The following is an 18,706-nucleotide window of genomic DNA, read 5'->3' as shown; positions in this document are numbered from 1 at the left end:
CTTCCTTCCTTCCTTCCTTCCTTCCTTCCTTCCTTCCTTCCTTCCTTTCGTAAAAGAGATTGGAAATGACTTTGACATGTGAGCTGTGAAAGATTCAAGAAAGATCTAACCATGCCTCCTCCATGGAGAACAATCTACCAGGAGATCCAAGAGTAGAGTCCTTAATAAATTATACAGTCAGCCAGTCTAGAGCTAAAGAGTGAAAAAACCTAAACAAAATAAACAAACAACCTCAGGGAGCCAGCCCAGCAGTAGCTTAGTAATTTTAAGACTTAAATAGGGATAGGTGAGGTTAGGGGACAGCCAAGTGTCTCAGTAGATAAAGAATCAGGCCTGAAGATGGGAGGTCCAGAGTTCAAATTTGACCTCAGATATTTCTTAGCTGTGTGACCCTGGAAAAATCATCTAACCCTCCCTCTCTCCCTTATTGCCTAGCCCTTACTGCTCTGCTGCCTTGGAACCAATACATAGTATTGATTCTAAGACTGAAAAAGAAGAGGAGGGGAAAGACTCAGATCAGGACAGCTGGGTAGCAAAAGTGGATAGAGCACCAGGCCTAGATTCAGGAAGTCCTGGGTTCAAAACTATCTTCAGATATTTCCTAATTGTGTGACCCTGGGCAAGTCACGTAACCCCCATTGCCTAGCCCTTATTGCTCTTCTTCCTTGGAACCAATACACAGTATTGATTCTAAGATGGAAGGTAAGAATTAAAAAAAAATAGAATTGATAGTTTTATTTAAAAAAAAAAAGACTTACAGCAGTATGCCAAATTTGGACTTAAATTCGGTGGGAACTATACCATGTAGAAACTGCATTAAGCCTGAGGTCATTTTCCCCTGGGATTGAGATGATTATGTGCCCTACCACCTCTTGAGGGGGCAATGTTTGTCCTTCTGGTCTTTCTTCATAGTAAATATTCCTTTAAAAACTAAGCAGCATTAACAGATTAAATGGAAGTTCAGGGTTAATCTCACTGGTGATAAACAATGGAACTGCGTAAAACATAATGTTGTCATGGTGGCTTATTTGAACTTCCTCATCAATTTCAGAGTTAGCACTCCTTCCTTTTTGAGAAGTTTGCTTTTGGAAGCTGTTTCTTCACATGAATCTTCTTTGAAGTCTAATACCTACCAGGCAAAGCTAAGTGGCACAGTGGATAGATAGAGTACTGGGCTTATAATCAAGAAGACTCCTCTTCATGAATTCAAATCCTGCCTCAGATACTTACTAGCTGTGTGACCCTGGACAAATCACTTAACCCTGTTTGCTTCAGTTCGAAAGGAGCTGGAGAAGGACATGGCAAATCACTCTAGTATCAAGAAAAATCCCCAAAACCAAGAGTTGGGCACAACTGAAATAACTCAATAATAATAACAACAACCTCCTGGAGACCCGGGGTTCCAGGGGAACAATGGTATTGGAGCATCCGGAATCTGCTACCTCCTCTGTCAAGAAGAAAATGTACTCTTTGTATTTGGGAGCTAACATGAAATCCTGTCAGAACTAAATAAAGGTTTTGCCTCTTGACCCAGGACAGGCTTCACTGCTCATGCTCCTCTGGGAAGCTAGACAAACCAGTCAACCACCCTGAAAAAAGTCCTTGGGCAGTCTGTAGGAATGGTTTCTCAGTTTCTTGGGTTTAACTGGGCCTTTGAGGGCTGGGACATAAGAGGGTCTTGGTACCTACTTTGTGAAACCTGCTGATTTATTATACACTCAGCACCACTGCAGATCTGTGAAGGGTCTATCAGCATCTCCATTAAACACACATGTTCGAGGATTCCAATATTGCTTAATAACCATCTGTTAGGGATCTGTTGGCCCATTTCAGATGGCAAGACCTAAGTGCACCAGAAAGAGGGAACTGAAGATTTTCTTTTAGCTTTCTTCAACAACAGAAGTCTCTTTGCTTCCTTTCTTCTTCCCTCTCCGTACCATTTTATGACCTGTCTCTTACTAGGCTTATGGGCTACATAGCAGATCTCTTTGGTCTAAAGAAGCCTAAAGTTGGCTTTTCTCCTTGTACTTTCTAATGCCCCATTCTTACTTTTACTCCATTACTTTACCTCCATTACTGCCCCATTGGAAAACTCTGGAAAAGTATTTTCTTGTCCAAAACTAGCATGATGTCAGTACTGGCTATTGTAACTTTTACAAAATGCTTATGGGGACAAGAGTGCTAATAGCGATCCCGATAAAATTGTGCTGATTTAAAGTATGTGGGTATCAGAGGGCAAATTCTATTTGCTTTATATTTTGCTGGTTTGGAATACCTGATAGTTTTATATAAGAACAAGAGGCAGTCAAGCCAGCTGGGAAATAGTAGAAACCATTTTGGTATAGGTATTGTTTTGAATAAATAAATAAATATCGATCGAATGATGTTATACTACTTGTTATGAATGTTAGTAACCTTTCTAATTTGGCGATCAATAATATTAATGGTAATTATGTTAAGCTCATAAAAATAGTGACAGAGCTATTTTAAAAAAAGCACTTTGCAGAACCCATACTGTGATAGCAAACCTTGGCCCCACAAAAGGCTTTTTTTTTATCTTTTCTGCAGTGTACACGTGTATGAGGCATTGTAGTTGGCTGACATACTTAGTTTATGCCAGATTTCACATGAACTCAAGGTTTTGAGACTAATCATGCCCTCCCCACTCTGTCTCTGGCAAGGCCCAGACACCAGATTGGGGTTGTCTCTGCCCTCAGTGTTACCATCTCCGGTGTCAAGAGTCCAACGTGGAAACGATTCCTCTATTACTGTTTACAGGAGCCTCTCGGTATAACACCCTCAATGGGTCCAGATCTCACATTATCTACCCTTTGATCTAAAGCAGTGTTTGAGCTTTGTCAAAACACAGAGGGCCACTGGTGTGCTATTCAGGCTACTATAAAAAAGGTCCCAGGCTCATTAAGCCATTTAACCCTTCATAAAAGTAATCCAGTAGGCAGTATTCATTTGATGGAATAAGATCATAAAATTCTATTATGATGAGAAATCAAAGTTGAAACGAGGCACGTCCCTTCCTTATTTTCCTTTTGTTTTCCATTTTTAAAATAAGCAGTCAAATTCCCAGCTAAGGGGTTGGGAGCTTTCCAAGCCATGGAGAACAGAAGGCTCTCCAGCTGCTCCCCATCTCAGTTTTTCAGTCCTAAATGGGCTTCACTTTCAGGTTCATCAGCTACAGCCATATAACATCAGATCACTGCCTGAATCTACATCCCATACCCATCATTGTTCAAGAAGTCAAGAAGTCTGGGTTCTTGCCTTGGAATCATAGCTAACTAGCTGCTATTAAGCTTAGGCAAAACGCTTAACCAATTCTGACCATGTTCCTCACTTACTCCACAAATTCGGTGGCTCCCTATTACTCCCTGAATGAAAGAACAACTCCTTGTATTTAAGACCCTTCACAACCTAACCCCAATCTACCTTTTTCAGCCTTATTACTCCTCTTCATGAATACGGTGCTATTTTCAAAGTAGCTGTTTTACTGTTTCCTCATCTACAATATTTCAGCTAGGCTGTTCACCACACTCTTTCCTTCTTAGAGCCCTCTAGTTTTCTTCAAGACTCAGTTAAAATGGGGAGCAGCTAGTTGACTCAGTGGATTGAAAGCCAGGCCTAGAGATGGGAGGTCCTAGGTTCAAATCTGATCTCAGACACTGACTAGCTGTGTGACCCTGGGCAAGTCACTTAATCCCCATTCCCTAGCCTTTATTGCTCCTCTGCCTTGGAACCACATACAGCATTGAGTCTAAGATGAAAGGGAAGGGTTTAAAAAAAAAGACAGCTAAAAATGTCACCTTTTTACATGAAGATAAACGAATACTCTCAAGTACTAATGCCTACTCTCCAAATTACTTTGTATCTATTTTAACTATATCATATTATAGGTATATACATTGTAAGACTAAAAATTAATATATAATAACTCCAAATTATATTATATTTTATAAGATTTATTAATGTTTGAAGTATAGGAAAATAAAAACCGTGAGTAAAGAGAAGTTCCCCAGACTTTGAAAGCAGGAGAAGAGAACGAAAGGGCAGAGTTACAGAAACTTTTATCCTCAAACCATAAGGATGTAACGGGGACAAAAGAGGAATGCAGGAAAATGTAGTTCAAGGATACAAAATTCTAGTTACACAACATATTATATACCTATATATAAATTGTATATATGTATTATATGTATATAGTATATATATAGTATATACATATAGTATATATATATACACATATATATATATATATATATAGTATTATCTCTGTATCTATTTTTAAAAAACTCTCTTACCTTCCTCTTTTAGTAACAACTCTAAGATGGAAAGGTAAGGACAAGGCAAACGAGGTTAAATCACACAGCTAGGAAGTATCTGGGCTATACAAATTAAAATGAATATAAAATAATAACTTTAAAAATATTTTTGTAAGGTTTACTAGTAATCACAAGAAGTAAAGGAATAAAAAGGTAACAAAATAAAACCACGTGCCCATGGCTAATCTACCTGTTCAAACAGCCCGAGTTCCCAGCTCCAAACCCGTGGGCTCTTCAGAAATGTAGTCCAAAGGCCTCAAATTTCCAAAAAACACAGGGAACAGATTTGAACCCAGGTCCTTCTGAGCCCAGGTTGGTGCTCTATTCACTGTGCAACCTAGCTATCCCTCTCTGTATCTATTTTAAATGTGTTAAAATATATAAGTATAAATTTATCTTAAATATACATTGTCTCTTCCAGGTAGATTAAGAACTTACAGAAGGCAGGAAGTGTTGTGTCTTTGTATCTCCAGCACCTGGAAGAGAGCCTTGTATACAGTAAGCACTTAATAATAAAATTTTATGATTGGCTGATTGATTGATTCGAGACTCATTTTCCTTACCTATAAAACCATATAGTTGAATTAGTAGACCACCGAGGTCTCTTCCAAGTCCACCATTCTATGATTTATTTATTTTTTTGGGCAAAATGTTTCTTGGAGCCCACTGAAGGCATTTTAGGTAATCTATGCAGAGGGACAGGTGGGTTGTACGTCTTGGGGAAGGAGAGGAGGGGAGTGGGGAGCAAGAAAGTGAGACTAAAGTTCAAGGTTAATTAAAGCCCCAGCTCTGATTTCCTGCCTATCCTAAAATGGGGATTTCCCAAGTTTCATTATTAGTCACAGTCTGACAATTTGTTACTCTCATAGGGCTAAGAAATAATACAATTAACAATAGATTCATAGAGTCTAGCCAGAAGGACATACATGTTTTGTTTTGTTTTGCTTTGTTTTGCTTTTGTTTTTGGTTTAATTTTATAAATGCTTCTTAAAATGACTTAATTCATTTTTACCTTTGGCTAAGTATGGTTAACAATGGAAGTAGCTTGTTATAATATGGATTTACAAAGAATCCCAGGGATGGATTTCATTATCTTTCTAAAAAACAAAAAACCTAAAATAATGCTAATTACCATGTTGTATTGAGGACAGTAACTGAAATCCTTTGGTACTTGCAGGAGGTTTAGTTGATACTATAAAATAGGCTGATTGGTTACATAGTTTTCTCAGTCCAGAAAATACAGGGCCTACCTATGGAAGAGTAGAGAGGGAACACATTTCACAAAACCCAGAAGGGACATTCCTCTTTCCCTTTATAAGATGCTAAGTAGGAGCATCCTTACCCATAGAGCAGACCAGAACTATAATTATGAATCCAGGGAGTTGGGAAAAATTTAGGTAGGAATAAAAATGTAGGCTAACTCTGGAATTAACAGCTAGACCAAACTATGAATGTTTTCATGCCAGAGAAGGAGCTGCTAATACTCCTTCACACTCCCCTTCACCTTTGGTGGCCCACAGTCCCACTCTATTCCCCTCTCCTGTAACTCACTTTCTCCTTATCCCCATGGGAGCACAGGCTAATGGAGGACCATGTGGCATAGGGAAAAAAGAAACAATTCTTAAACATTTACTATGAGTTATGTACTCTGCTGAATCCCAGTATTATCTTATTTATTTCCCACACCACCTTTGGAAGACACGTGTTATCATTATCATCATTTTACAGCTGAAAAGACTGAAGTTTAAGTGACTTGTCCAGGGTCACACAGCTTGTGAGGACAGGAGAATGAATTTGAATTCAGGTTTTCTTAACTCTAAGTGCATGTCTCTATCCACTGTATCATCCAGCTGTATATAAACTAGCAGTTTCTGCACTGTTGTGGGGAGAAAGCATATCTTCCTCTTCTAGATGTACCACTCTAGTTATGTCTCTGGAGCAGGAAATTAAATTCTGGAATCATGGAAAGTTAGAGCAGAAAGTAAAGCCTTATATATTTTCTGGCCCAGTTCCTTCCATAATTTTACAAAGGAAGAAGCTACAGGAATTTCCAGATGAGAGGAAGTGTTTTTCTCAGGATCACAATGTCAAATCAAGAGCTGGGCAACATGTATGCCAAGTCATTGGCATACTTCATGCAGTACTTCTGCAGGATGGGTATCTGAATGGAAGAAGGCAGAATATCTCCTCCACACCTACCACAGCAAAAAACTAGAAATCATATAGGACTGAGTAATCAAGAAATTTAATAAGCAACCATAGAAAGTAATTTCCTTTACCCTAGAACCTCATAAAAAGTCATCCACAAACCCATGGGCAATATGAAAAAGGGTTACTATCAAAGTAGCACCAGCACAGGAAAAAATTCCCACTTCACACATGACCAGACATAGGCCAAAACCACATATAGACCTCAAGGATATATGTCCAGAGGCAACAAGAATAGAATACTTCCTGAAGAAAGCCTCAGAGTGGTAGGAAATCCACACCTTGGAAGCCAATGGGTACCATAAGGAGTAATCTAAAAATGGCAGCAAGCAGTGTGTGTGGCAGCACACAGATTACTAAAACGCAGGACTCCAAGGTCTCTAGCCCTCTCTATTGAATTGTCTTGAAGGGTATTGTGGGTTTAGTACAATGGACCTTAAAAATCCAACAGAGCTTGACTCTGAAAAATAGAAGTCAGTGTAGAACCCCAGATGAGCCAGGAACCCAAGTGACTTAGATGAAGCATGGCTGACTACCTCATCTTAAAAAAAAAAGATTCTAACCTCTACAGAGAATTACTGTAGATTCAGATACATGTCCGATTCCAACAGCACAGAAGAGGGTAATACCCAATTACAAGCAGAGACTCAAGGAGGGGGAAATTGATTTTCCACAAGCACTAGATAAATACTTAAAAGAGGTGAAGCAAGTTAATGAAATAAAATATATGGAGAAAAAAATTAGAAGAAGAAATAGTTTAGAACAGTGTTGGTGAACCATATAGAAATCACATGCCCAAATTGCACCTTCAAGCTGCCTGTGAGCCCCTCACATTACCCCAGAGAGCAGAGGGAGGAAGTGCTTGCATTGGTCTGCTGGACAGAAGGGCAGGGCATGCAAAAAAAGTCCTCAGGAGTGGTGGAGAAGGGGAACAGAGCAGCTCCCTCTGGCACATGAGGGCACATGTGCCATGTCTTCACCAACGCAGGCTTAGAACATAAAGTAGTTAAAAAGTTCATCATAGGTATGGAAGATAGTGTGAGTCTCAACTCCACAAACCAGCACAGGTCTTGGGGTCAGTTGAATCAGTAGCAAAGGCATTAGAGCTCTTAGCCATAGATTGTAAGGAGATCAGGCAATTAGTCCAAAAGAGATTATATGAGTCCCTTTGCTGGCTCCAAATGTAGGACTCTGTTGCATTGCTCATACAGAGATCCAGGTCACAATCCTGAATTGTGATCCCAGGATGAGGAGGAGCACTAACATATAGCAGTGTTTGCAGCCATAGGGAACAAGGGAATTTGATCATAGTTCTAAGGCAAAAATGGGTAATTGTGGTTGCTCAAAGACCAGCGCACAAGCCAGGAGGGTATTAAACACACCTCTCCTTAGACCATACCACCTTGTAAGAACTGAAAACTATAGATCCCTAGCACTACTAGCTCTGAAAGCAGTTGAACAAAAAACCTGAAACTTGGAATGCTTCACCTTGGGAATCAAGCCCATTTATAACAGGTTTTTTTTTTAAGTTAAAAGACAAGAAAAAGGTTGGGAAATGAGCAAAGAGCAAAAAAAGAAGAAACTCATAGAAAGTTATTTTGATGACAAGGAAGAGCAGAACATAAAATCACAAGACAATAGTTAATACTACTGCATCCAAAGCCTCCAAGAAAAACATAAATTGCTCTCAGGTCCCAAAAGAATTAATGAAGAGATGAAAAAGGATTTTAAAAATAAAATAAAAAAGGTAGAAGAAAAACTGGGGAAGGAAATGAGAGTGATGCAGGAAAAGTCATGAAAAAAGAGTCAATAGCTTGGTATAGGAGGAATAAGAAATACTGAAAAAAATAACAACAAAAGAGAATAGGCCAATTGGTAAAAGAAACATAAAAATCCACTGAAGAAAAACTTTTTAAAAGGCAGAATTGACAATATAGAAAAAGAGGCTGAAAATTCCCTGAGGAAAAGAATTTCTAAAAAAGTAGAATTGGCCAAATGGAAAAGGAGGTATAAAATTTCACTGAAGAAAATGATTATCTAAAAATTAGAATTGGGCAAATGGAAGCTCATGACTTCACAAGACATCAAGAAACAATCAAACAAATCAAAAGAATGAAACCATAGACAGAAATGTGAAATATCTCATTGGAAAAACTATTGACCTAGAAAATAGATTTAGGAGAAATAATTGTTTTAAATAAAAATTTCCCCTATTACATATAAAAACAATTTTAATTTTCATTTTTTAACATTCAGATTTTAAATTTGAGTTTCAAACTCTCTCCCTTCTTCTGATTTTCCCTCTCTCATTTCTTCCCTGTCCTTACCTCAACCTAAGATAATAAGCAATTTGATGTAGATTTTACATATGTAGTCTTTTTCCATATGGTCAATTCTGCTTTTCAAAAAGTTTTCTTCAGTGGATTTTAGTGCTTCTTTATCCAAAAGAGAGGGAAAAGAAGGAAAATGATGTATATGTACAAAAAATATTAAAGCAGATTCTTTTTGTGTTAGCCAAGAATTGGAAAGTGAAGGGATACCTATCAATTGGGGAATGGCTGAGTAAGTTATAATATATGATTGTAATGGAATATTATTGTGATATGAGAAATGATGAACAGGAAGAACTCAGAAAAACCTGGAAAGACTTATGCAAACTGATGCAGAGTGATGTAAGCAGAAGCAGGAGAACATTCCATATATAGTGACAGGAATAACTTTACTATTCTCCTCAATATGATGACCCAAGACAATCCCAAAAGACTCATGATAAAAAAATGCTATCTGCTTCCTGAGAAAGAATGGATGGAGTTTGAATCTATCCCAAAGTGAACTTTTTTCAATTTCTGTCTTAATTTGTTTTTATTCAAATTTCCTTCCACAAAAGGATTAATATGGAAAAAATGTTTTAATTGATTGCACATATAAAATCTATATCAGATTGTTTACCATTTCAGGGGAGGAGAGAAAGAAAGAGAATAATAATGAAAAAACTTCTACATATACTAGACTCCTTAAAAACTAGACCAAACAGAAGTACTTCTTGAGACAACAAGAAATATTAGAACAAAATAGTTCTGTGTTGAAAAATAGAATTGTTGAAATGTTGAATGTTGAAAATATTTTTTAAAAATTTGAATTTTGAACAAATAGAAGAGTATGTAAGAGATCTACCAAAAAAATAAGCCAGTATACATTTTAAGAAATTATAAATGAAAACTTCTAAGATCTGTAAAAAATAAAGGGCAAACTGAAAATAGAAAAAGTGCTTCTAAAAAAAACCCCAAAAGGAAAAGTATCAGAAACATCATAGCTAAAATCCAGAGCTCATGTCAAAGTAAAAATGTTGTAAGCATTCAGAAGGAATCAGTTCCAGTAACAAAGAATCATAATGAAGAACACAGAATATCTAAAAGCTTCTGCCATAAACAAGAGGAAATATTGGAATACAATATTTCAAAAGGCAAAAGATCTAGGCTTACATTCAAGAATAACTTATCCTGTAAAGCTGAAAATAATCCTTCAGGTCTCAAGGATCTTTAATGGAATAGAGGACTTTCATGCATTTCTAATGAAAAGTGCAGAGTTAAGAAGGAACTTTGAAATGCAAATAAAAGTCAAGAGAAACCTTGAAAGGTAAAATAACTTGAGTATTTGGAAGGGGCTCTTTGACAATGCAGAGCTAACATTTTAATAGGGGGACAAGAAACAGATATCCCGTCAGAGCTTTTAATGTCCTCAAAGGGTTTTGAGGGAATTAAAAAAAGAAAGAAATAGGACTCAATAGATAGATTGGTTCTATTCTGAGGATTTTAAGAAATAAAGAGAAGGGAGGGTAAAAGGAATATGTGAGTGTAGAAAGGAGAAAGAAGAAGTGGAACTTGATATACCTTTAAATTTTTTTTTTCATACTTTATAACGGGCATATGAGAAGAAAATTATACAAATTTATGGATGAAGAGATTAGGGGAGCTGGCATCAGATCTCTGAACTAACAAAGGAGGTTTGAACACAGACATGCACACATGGAGACAGACAAACAATTTGGTATAGAAATACAACAAATAACAGGGAAATAATCAGGGATAGGGAGGGTTGTTGTTCCTTCATTTTTGAAGAGGACCTGTGAGTGACACTATGGGCTGATGTCTTGACTTGCCTGGAAATTGGATTTAAGTAAGGCAGAATTGCACAAAATTGTCAGCCTCACTCCCTCTTCCAGAGTCATCAAAGCCCAGGGGCAAGACAAAAGTCAGGATAGCTGGTAATGGCCCAGGATGTGGTACTTAACACTTGCTTCTTTGATGTCTGACTAAGCTCTAAGCTCTCCTTACTTTGCTTTAGCCACTCTTGTGACCATTGGAACAAATTGTTTTCATCTGCCTGTTCTTCCAGGGAAAGTCTTCACATGCTTGAAGTAGACATCCCCCCAGCTCAAAGATGATTTTCAGTCTGTTGGTTAACCTCAACCTGGATTAGTCCACCTGACTAGATGGCTTTCTTTGGCTGTGGCCACTGAGCTTGCTACAGCTTCTAAGAGCCATAGGTGAACATTGGGTGAAAGGTGTATACCATAGGTGAATGAATGAAATGAATGCCCTGCAAAGGGCATGACGAGCCTTTATAGTAGAGGTGCTAATACTCTCTGAATACCCCATACACCCCAAATGGGAGAGTAGCATTAATAAGAAAGATCATGTCGGGAGAAAATAGTCACAAAAGAAAACAAACTTCCTGATAAAAATGGGAATTAGAAAGGAAAATCTAAAAGAACCAGAATCCAATGCCTATCAAATGGCGAATGGTTGAACAAATTGTGAGATTTAGATATAATGGAACACTATTTCATAAGAAATTATGAAAGGGATGTTTTCTGAGAACCCTGCAGAGTGAAGGGAGCCAAACGGGGAGAAGAATTTACACAAAGATAACAATAATGTTAAAGAAAAAGAGTTTTAAAAGACTTAAAGTAATGACCAACCCTTTGTCCATGGGACCTATGATGGATTTAAAGGACAGGAAGAGACATACAGTTTTGGGGCATGGCCACCACAGAAGTTTGTTTTGCTTGACTAACCACAATTATTATAAGCTTTCTTTTTCTTTGATTCTTTCTTTCACTTCTTTTTTGTCCTTCCTTCCTTCCTTCCTTCCTTCCTTCCTTCCTTCCTTCCTTCCTTCCTTCCTTTTTCATTTCTTCCTTTCTCCCTCCCTCCCTTCTTTCCTTCCTTCCTTCTTTGCTTGCATGCTTCCTCCCTTCCTTTCTCTCTCCCTTCCTCTCAGATTTTCATGGGAAATTGGCAAAATAGAGATTAGCAATAATAATATTAAAAAAGAGGGCCACTGAAATATTTAAATGCAAAAACCTGAATAAAAGAATGTCCAGACAAATAGGATAGTTTTGAAAATAATATGTGAAATTTTATATATTTTTTCAAAAAGCAAATCACGTGTAATATTGCTACATGGTTTTAGATACAATTGTTTTTTTTGTTATGCTTTGTATATGGGAATGCTTTTTTTTAGTCTTTATATTCAGAATGGAAAAGATTAAACCACTGCAAGAAATGTAATAAGGGACAATTTTCAGTGGCTGATTTGCTCTCCCTAGTCCCCTTCATTTGTTCAAGTCAATATAGCAACATCTACCTCCCTATAAACATTATTCCATGCAGGACCAAAGACCAGAGGTCAATTCATCCCACTGGGAGATGTGATTCATATAGTTGTTGTTTAGTCATTCAGTCATGTCCAACTTTTCATGACCCTGTATGGGTTTTCTTGGTAAGGATACTGGAATGAATTGCCATTTCCTTCTCCAGTAGATTAAAGCAAAGTTTAAGTGACTCGCCTAGGGTCACATAGCTAGTGAGTTTCTGAGGCCAGCTTTGAACTGAGGTCTTCTAGCTCCAGGCCCAGTGCTCTAGCCACTGAGCCATCTAGCTGCTTCCATACATAGACAAATACAATATAAGGTGGGGAGTGAGGGAAGCCAAGATTTTGTTGTTGTTGGTTGTTTGTTTTTTTGAGATCAGAGCCCTTTTGGAGTACTCAAAGAAAACAATAGCAGTGGTATTCTCAAAAAGAATATTCCTGGAGAACTTTTGCCCTGAATGTGCTGCTGGTGCATTGACTTAAATTCAGCATGGCTAGAATTGATAAATGTCTGCTGCTGCCCTTTCCATCTGTCAATGATAGCACTGATTTTCTCTTAGTCCAGTATCTCCTTTGATTCTCTCTCCTTCCCACCCAATCCTTAGTTTGTGGATATCTTATTTCATCTTTCTCTGGACCAGTGATTCCATCTTTGGTTATAGAACTGAGAGGATTTTTTGGTTTGTTGCTTTTTGTTATTATTATTATTATTATTATTATTACTGCAGAGCTAACTAGTTTTTATAGGTTTAGATTTTGTGACTTGGGGGCCTGATTTACATAAAAGTCTAATAAGCTGAGGTTTTTGTTTATGGAGTATCTGCTTTCATGAACTTTCAAGTTGGTTTCTGTATGTTGAATTTCTATATGTTGACTTGGAGCAACACAGTAGAGGCAGCTGGTAGTCCGGTGGATAAATTCCTAAGCCTGAGTTCCAATCTAGCCTCAGACACTACTTGTATGACCCTGGGCAAGTCACTTAACAGGTGGGTGATTCAGTTTCTTCAACTATAAAATGGGGAACAACTACTTCTAGGATTATTATGAAAGAGGCCTGGCATGGAGAAGAAACAGTTATTCCCTTCCCCAAACTGGGCAACTAAAATGAGCATGTGGGGACAGCTGGATGGCTCAGTGGATTGAGAGCCAAGCCTAGATACTGGGAGGTCCTGGGTTCAAATCTGGCCTCAGACACTTCCTAGCTGTGTGACCCTGGGCAAGTCACTTGACCCCCATTGCCTAGCCCTTACTGCTCTTCTGCCTTGGAACCAATACATAGTATTGATTCGAAGATGGAAGGTAAGGGTTTAAAAAATAAAATAAAATAAGTATGATTTTCTTAGATGCATATAAAAGCAGGTAGACTAAGTAAGACAGATACTAGCTTGAAGGAGGATAGAAATGGAAGGCTAAAAACGTAATGAAAAAGCTCTGTCTAGTCACAGAACTGATAACTGGAGAAAATGTTATACATTTTTACAATGTCTCTTAAGTTACCATCAGATATTTCAGAGTTGGTTTTTTTCTTTCCACCTTAAAAAAAAAGATATTACAAAATAAAAAGGGAGCAGCGAGGTGCCACAGTGGGTAGAATGCTGGGCCCAGCTCATCTTACTGAGTTCAAACCCTGCCTCAAGCACTTACCAGCTGTGTGACCTTGAGCAAGTCACTTAACCCTATTTGCTTTGGTTTCCTCATCAGTAAAATGAGCAGGAGAAGGGAAATGGTGACCCATCCTAGTATCTTTGCCAAGAAAACCCCTAATGGGGCCAAGAAGAATCAGATATGACTGAAAAAATGAGTGAACAACACCACAAAATAAGAAAAAAATGTATTTTCTGGATCCACAGAACCCTTCGTATATTATTATTTATTTTATACCTTTTCTTTGTTTGTTTTTTAACCCTTATTTTCTGTCTTAATGACTTGCCCAGGGTCATAATCTAGGAAATATCTGAAGACAGATTTGAACCCAGGGACTCCTGATTCCATTCCTGGCACTCTATCCACTGTGCCACCCAGCTGTCCCAATTTATACCTCTTCTTAGAAATATCTAACATATTTAAGTATAAAGTCAGTTTCTTAAGATACAAAGGAAGGTAATCATGAAAGGGATGACCACCAGGTGATCAATTCATTTGGACATAGTAGCAATTCTTTTGAGAAGGCAATGGAATGGAATGGAAAGAATCCTATGGCTTTGCTGTTTGACTCCCCGAGTGACCTTGGATAAGCACGTCACCTGCCTGTACCTCAGGTTCTAGCTTGTGCCAAATACAATTTGTATTTGGAAGGTAAAAGCCACTCTTGCAAAAAACAGGCAGTAGGCAGGATTTGACCTATCTGCCACGGGACATGAATTTGCTGATTTCTAATGTCCCTTTCAGTTAGAAATTCACAGTCCATCTTCTAAATCGTCATAGCTAGAAGAGTGACTACAAACACGAAGTGAACCTTCAGGAATATTCCATTGAGGACAGCTTGCCAAAAAATCAGGCCAGGAACAAATAGAGAAATGTTGGCCACGTTCAAGCTGTTTGTGGAGGAGTGAGATGTATGAGAGGGCCCAAGGAAGAATAGGGAGCATGATTCATGTTGACAACAATAGCTGTCCATTAAACCTGAAGTTTTCGGAATGCCCAAAGTAAGCCATTGTCTAAGGAGCTTTAAAATTGCATAAATCTTTCCAACGCCTCTTAAATTACCATCAGATATTTCAGAGTTGGGATTTTTATTCTTTCCATCTTAAAAAAGGGACTTTATAACATTCTCTTCCAAATAACACTTAACTTCTTGACTTAAGGTCAGTTGAAGGTATTTGGGGTTTTATTGAAGGGGGGAGGGTGAATAAAGGAAGGGAGAGGCTTTTTCATTACATTTTTCCCCCTCTTAAATCTATGAGCAGTTTCCACCGAGACACGTGAGAGCCAACGCTGGGGCTTGTCTGCTGACATGTTTGCCACAGCTGATCCATTAGAATGCTGCCTTCCTAGCCTTCTTGGCACCCCTTTGATCAGCAAGGGATTTTTTTTCCTCTTTAAGGAAATGGGGGAAGGGGTCTTCTGTGATGAGGGCTCCCTCCTCTTCACTAAATCACTGCACGCACTTTAAAGCTCCAGGAATCAGAATGTGGGTGCCCTGGCTCTAGGAGACTTCTTGACAGCTTTATATTAGGGCATCTAAACAGCAGCACTCCTTTACCCTCCCTCAAGGCTTTATTTTTAACCCCTTGGCAGTAGCTGCTATGTTTCTCAGGATCCAGTCTATCTTTGAAGAAATATTCCCTGCTAACGAGGATTAGGAAGCTAACTTCAATGGTTTCAGATGACAACTAGATAGGATGGGACTGTTTATCATCATCACCATTGCCATTTCTGTTTTACGGATAAAGAAATCGAAACCTTCCAGGGTAAATTGACTTATCAATGATCACATTGTAGATATATTGGGAAAGAAGGATGGGATTCGAACCCAGGTATTCCTAATGCCAAAAATGATTCAGTATCCTGGTTCATTATATTTCTCTGCCTCTCTAAGAAAGCAGGGTTGAATATCGACATTGTAAAAGAGAGTAAAGAATCTAATTATCACAAGAAAATACTTTCCAGCAATTAGAACTGTTCCAAGGTAACTAGGTGGCACAGTGGATAGAGTGCTATACCGGGGGTCATAGAAGACTTAAGTTCAAATGTGACCTCAGTAGTTATGCAAACTTGAGCAAGTTGCTTAATTCTATTTGCCTCAGTTTTCCCATTTGTAAAATAAGCTGGAAAAGGAAGTGGAAAAATGCTCCATTATCTTTGCCAAGAAAACCCCAAATAGGGGCCATGAAGAATTGGTATAACTGAATAACAAAAGTGGAATCAACTGTACAGTGGGTGGTACAATCCTAATTATCTGAGCAGAATCTGAATAACTACGCTTTGGGGATATGGTTGAAGACGCTAATGATTAGTTGAATGAGATGACCTCTGATGTGTGACAGTTCTAGGGTCAGATGAAGGTAAATTGAATATGAGATAACAATGTAGCACTTTTTTTTAAAGAAAGCATCAATAGTAGATTGCAAAATATTCAGCATTGGTCAGGTTCAGACTCGAATTGAAGAAAAATGTCAAGAAGAAAATGGAGTATTTTTGGGACAGCAACAAAAATAGCAAGAAAAGCCCCCATGAAGAACAATAAAAAGAATGGGCTTGTTTTAGCCTAGAAATCAAAAGACCATGGAGTGATGATGATCTTTGGGTTTAATAAGAATTATTAGAGAAGGAAGGAGAGGAGCTTTAGACGCCATCTGATGCTGATCAGAGGACTGAAAGGGAAAACAGGAAGTGAATTGTTTTCCTCCAAAACTCTTATCCACATACTATACTCATCCATAATCTGCTTTATTAGATGGAAAAAGATTAAAAAATAAAAGGGAAGACAGAGTACAGAGAGGAGAGGAACAAAAAAATAAATAAATAAAATGAGAGAGAGAGAGAGAGAGAGAGAGAGAGAGAGAGAGAGAGAGAGAGAGAGACAGAGAGACAGAGAGACAGAGAGACAGAGAGACAGAGAGAGACAGAGAGAGAGAGTGGGTGGAATGGGGACATAACAGGCAGTATCAAACTGTTTGCACCCACTTGGGTTAATGAGGAAGAAGAGCAAGTCATCCATTTTGAATGATTAAGAATCCATTGATGACCACCACTCCTGTGGTGTTGACTCTCAGCCAAGGTCTTTGGGTTTAAGAGTCTTTCATGGGAGGATACAATATTTCCCCTCCCTCTCAAGAACAAATACATACCAGACAACATAAGCAATGAATATGTGGTGTCTGCCACAGACCCTGTCTTTGGAAATCCCCTGAATCACAGTATGAAAAATATTCTAGTCCAGAGCACCTGCAAACTGCTACTGATCTGTCCATTTTTCTTAGTCATAGGCATGCAGATGTCCATCTAGTTTTATGTTTTTTAGTTAAGGTAGCAGTAACACACACTCAACATTTTTTCTCATTGTCTGACATCCCAAGATAACCATTTTTCAACTGGAGTCTCTCACCCAAGAATCTAAGGTCTAGATTAGCTCTCTAAAGCTTCTGTGGATTGAACTCCTAGCTAGATTACAATTCCAAACCCAACTGATTTTCTTTCTTCTTTTTAAAAAATTTTTAATGGTTACATGATTCATGTTCTCTCCCTCCCCTCTTCCCTCCCCATACCCTGAGCTGACAAGCAATTCCACTGGGTTATACATGTATTATCACTCAAAACCTATTTCCATATTATTCATTTTTGTAATAGAGTAATCTTTTAAAACCAAAACCCCAAATCACATACCCATGTAAAGAAGTGATAAATCATATGTTTTTCTTCTGTGTTTCTACTCCCACAATTCTTTCTCTCAATTTGGATAGCGTTCTTTCTCACAGATCCCTCAGGATTGTCCTGGATCATTGCATTGCAATTACATTTGACTTTCTCATAATGTTTCAGTTACTGTATACAGTGTTCTCCTGGTTCTGCTCATTTCACTCCATGTTCATTCACTGAGATCTTCCCATTTTTTATAGAAATCAAGCAGTCATCATATACCACAATTTGTTCAGCCATCCCCCAATCAAGTGACACCCCTGCCATTTTCTAACTTTTTGCCACTGCAAAGAAAGGAGGCTATAAATATTTTTGTAAAAATATTTTTTCTCTCTTTGGAGTACAAACCTAGAAGTGGTATTGCTGGACAAAAGAGTATGCATTCTTTTAAAGTTCTTTAGGCATAATTCCAAATTGCCTTCCAGCATGGTTGGATCAATTTACAACTCTATCAGCAATACATTAGTGACCCTCCAACATTTATTATTTTCCTTTACTGTCATATTGGCCAATCTGCTACGTGTGAGATGGTATCTCAGAGTTGTTTTGATTTGCATTTCTCTGATCAGGAGGGATTTAGAACACTTTTTCATGTGATTATTGATAGTTTTGATTTCTTCATCTGAAAACTATCTATTCATGCCCCTTAATCATTTGTCAATTGGGGAGTGGCTTGATTTCTTGTACATTTGACTTAGTTCCTCATAAATCTGAGAAATTAGAACTTTGTCAGAGATTTTTTTTAACATTTATTAATAATCATTTTTAACATGGTTACATGTTTCATGCTCCTATTTTCCCCTTCACCCCCCGCACTCCCCCCACCCATGGCCGACGCACTTTTCCACTGGTTTTGTCATGTGTCCTTGATCAAGACCAATTTCCCAATTGTTGGTGGTTGCATTGGTGTGGTAGTTTCGAGTCCACACCCTCAATCATGTCCGCCCCGACCCATGCATTCAAGCAGTTGCTTTTCTTATATGTTTCCTCTCCTGCAGTCCTTCCTCTGAATGTGGGTAGCATTCTTTACCATAAATCCCTCAGAATTGTCCTGGGTCATTGCATTGCTGCTGGTACAGAAGCCCATTACATTCAATTTTACCACAGTATATCAGTCTCTGTGTACAATGTTCTTTTGGCTCTGCTCCTTTCGC

The sequence above is a fragment of the Gracilinanus agilis genome, chromosome 1, assembly GCF_016433145.1.
Source record: "Gracilinanus agilis isolate LMUSP501 chromosome 1, AgileGrace, whole genome shotgun sequence".
NCBI classification, from domain to species: domain Eukaryota; kingdom Metazoa; phylum Chordata; class Mammalia; order Didelphimorphia; family Didelphidae; genus Gracilinanus; species Gracilinanus agilis.
Note: the sequence above shows the minus strand (reverse complement) of the source record.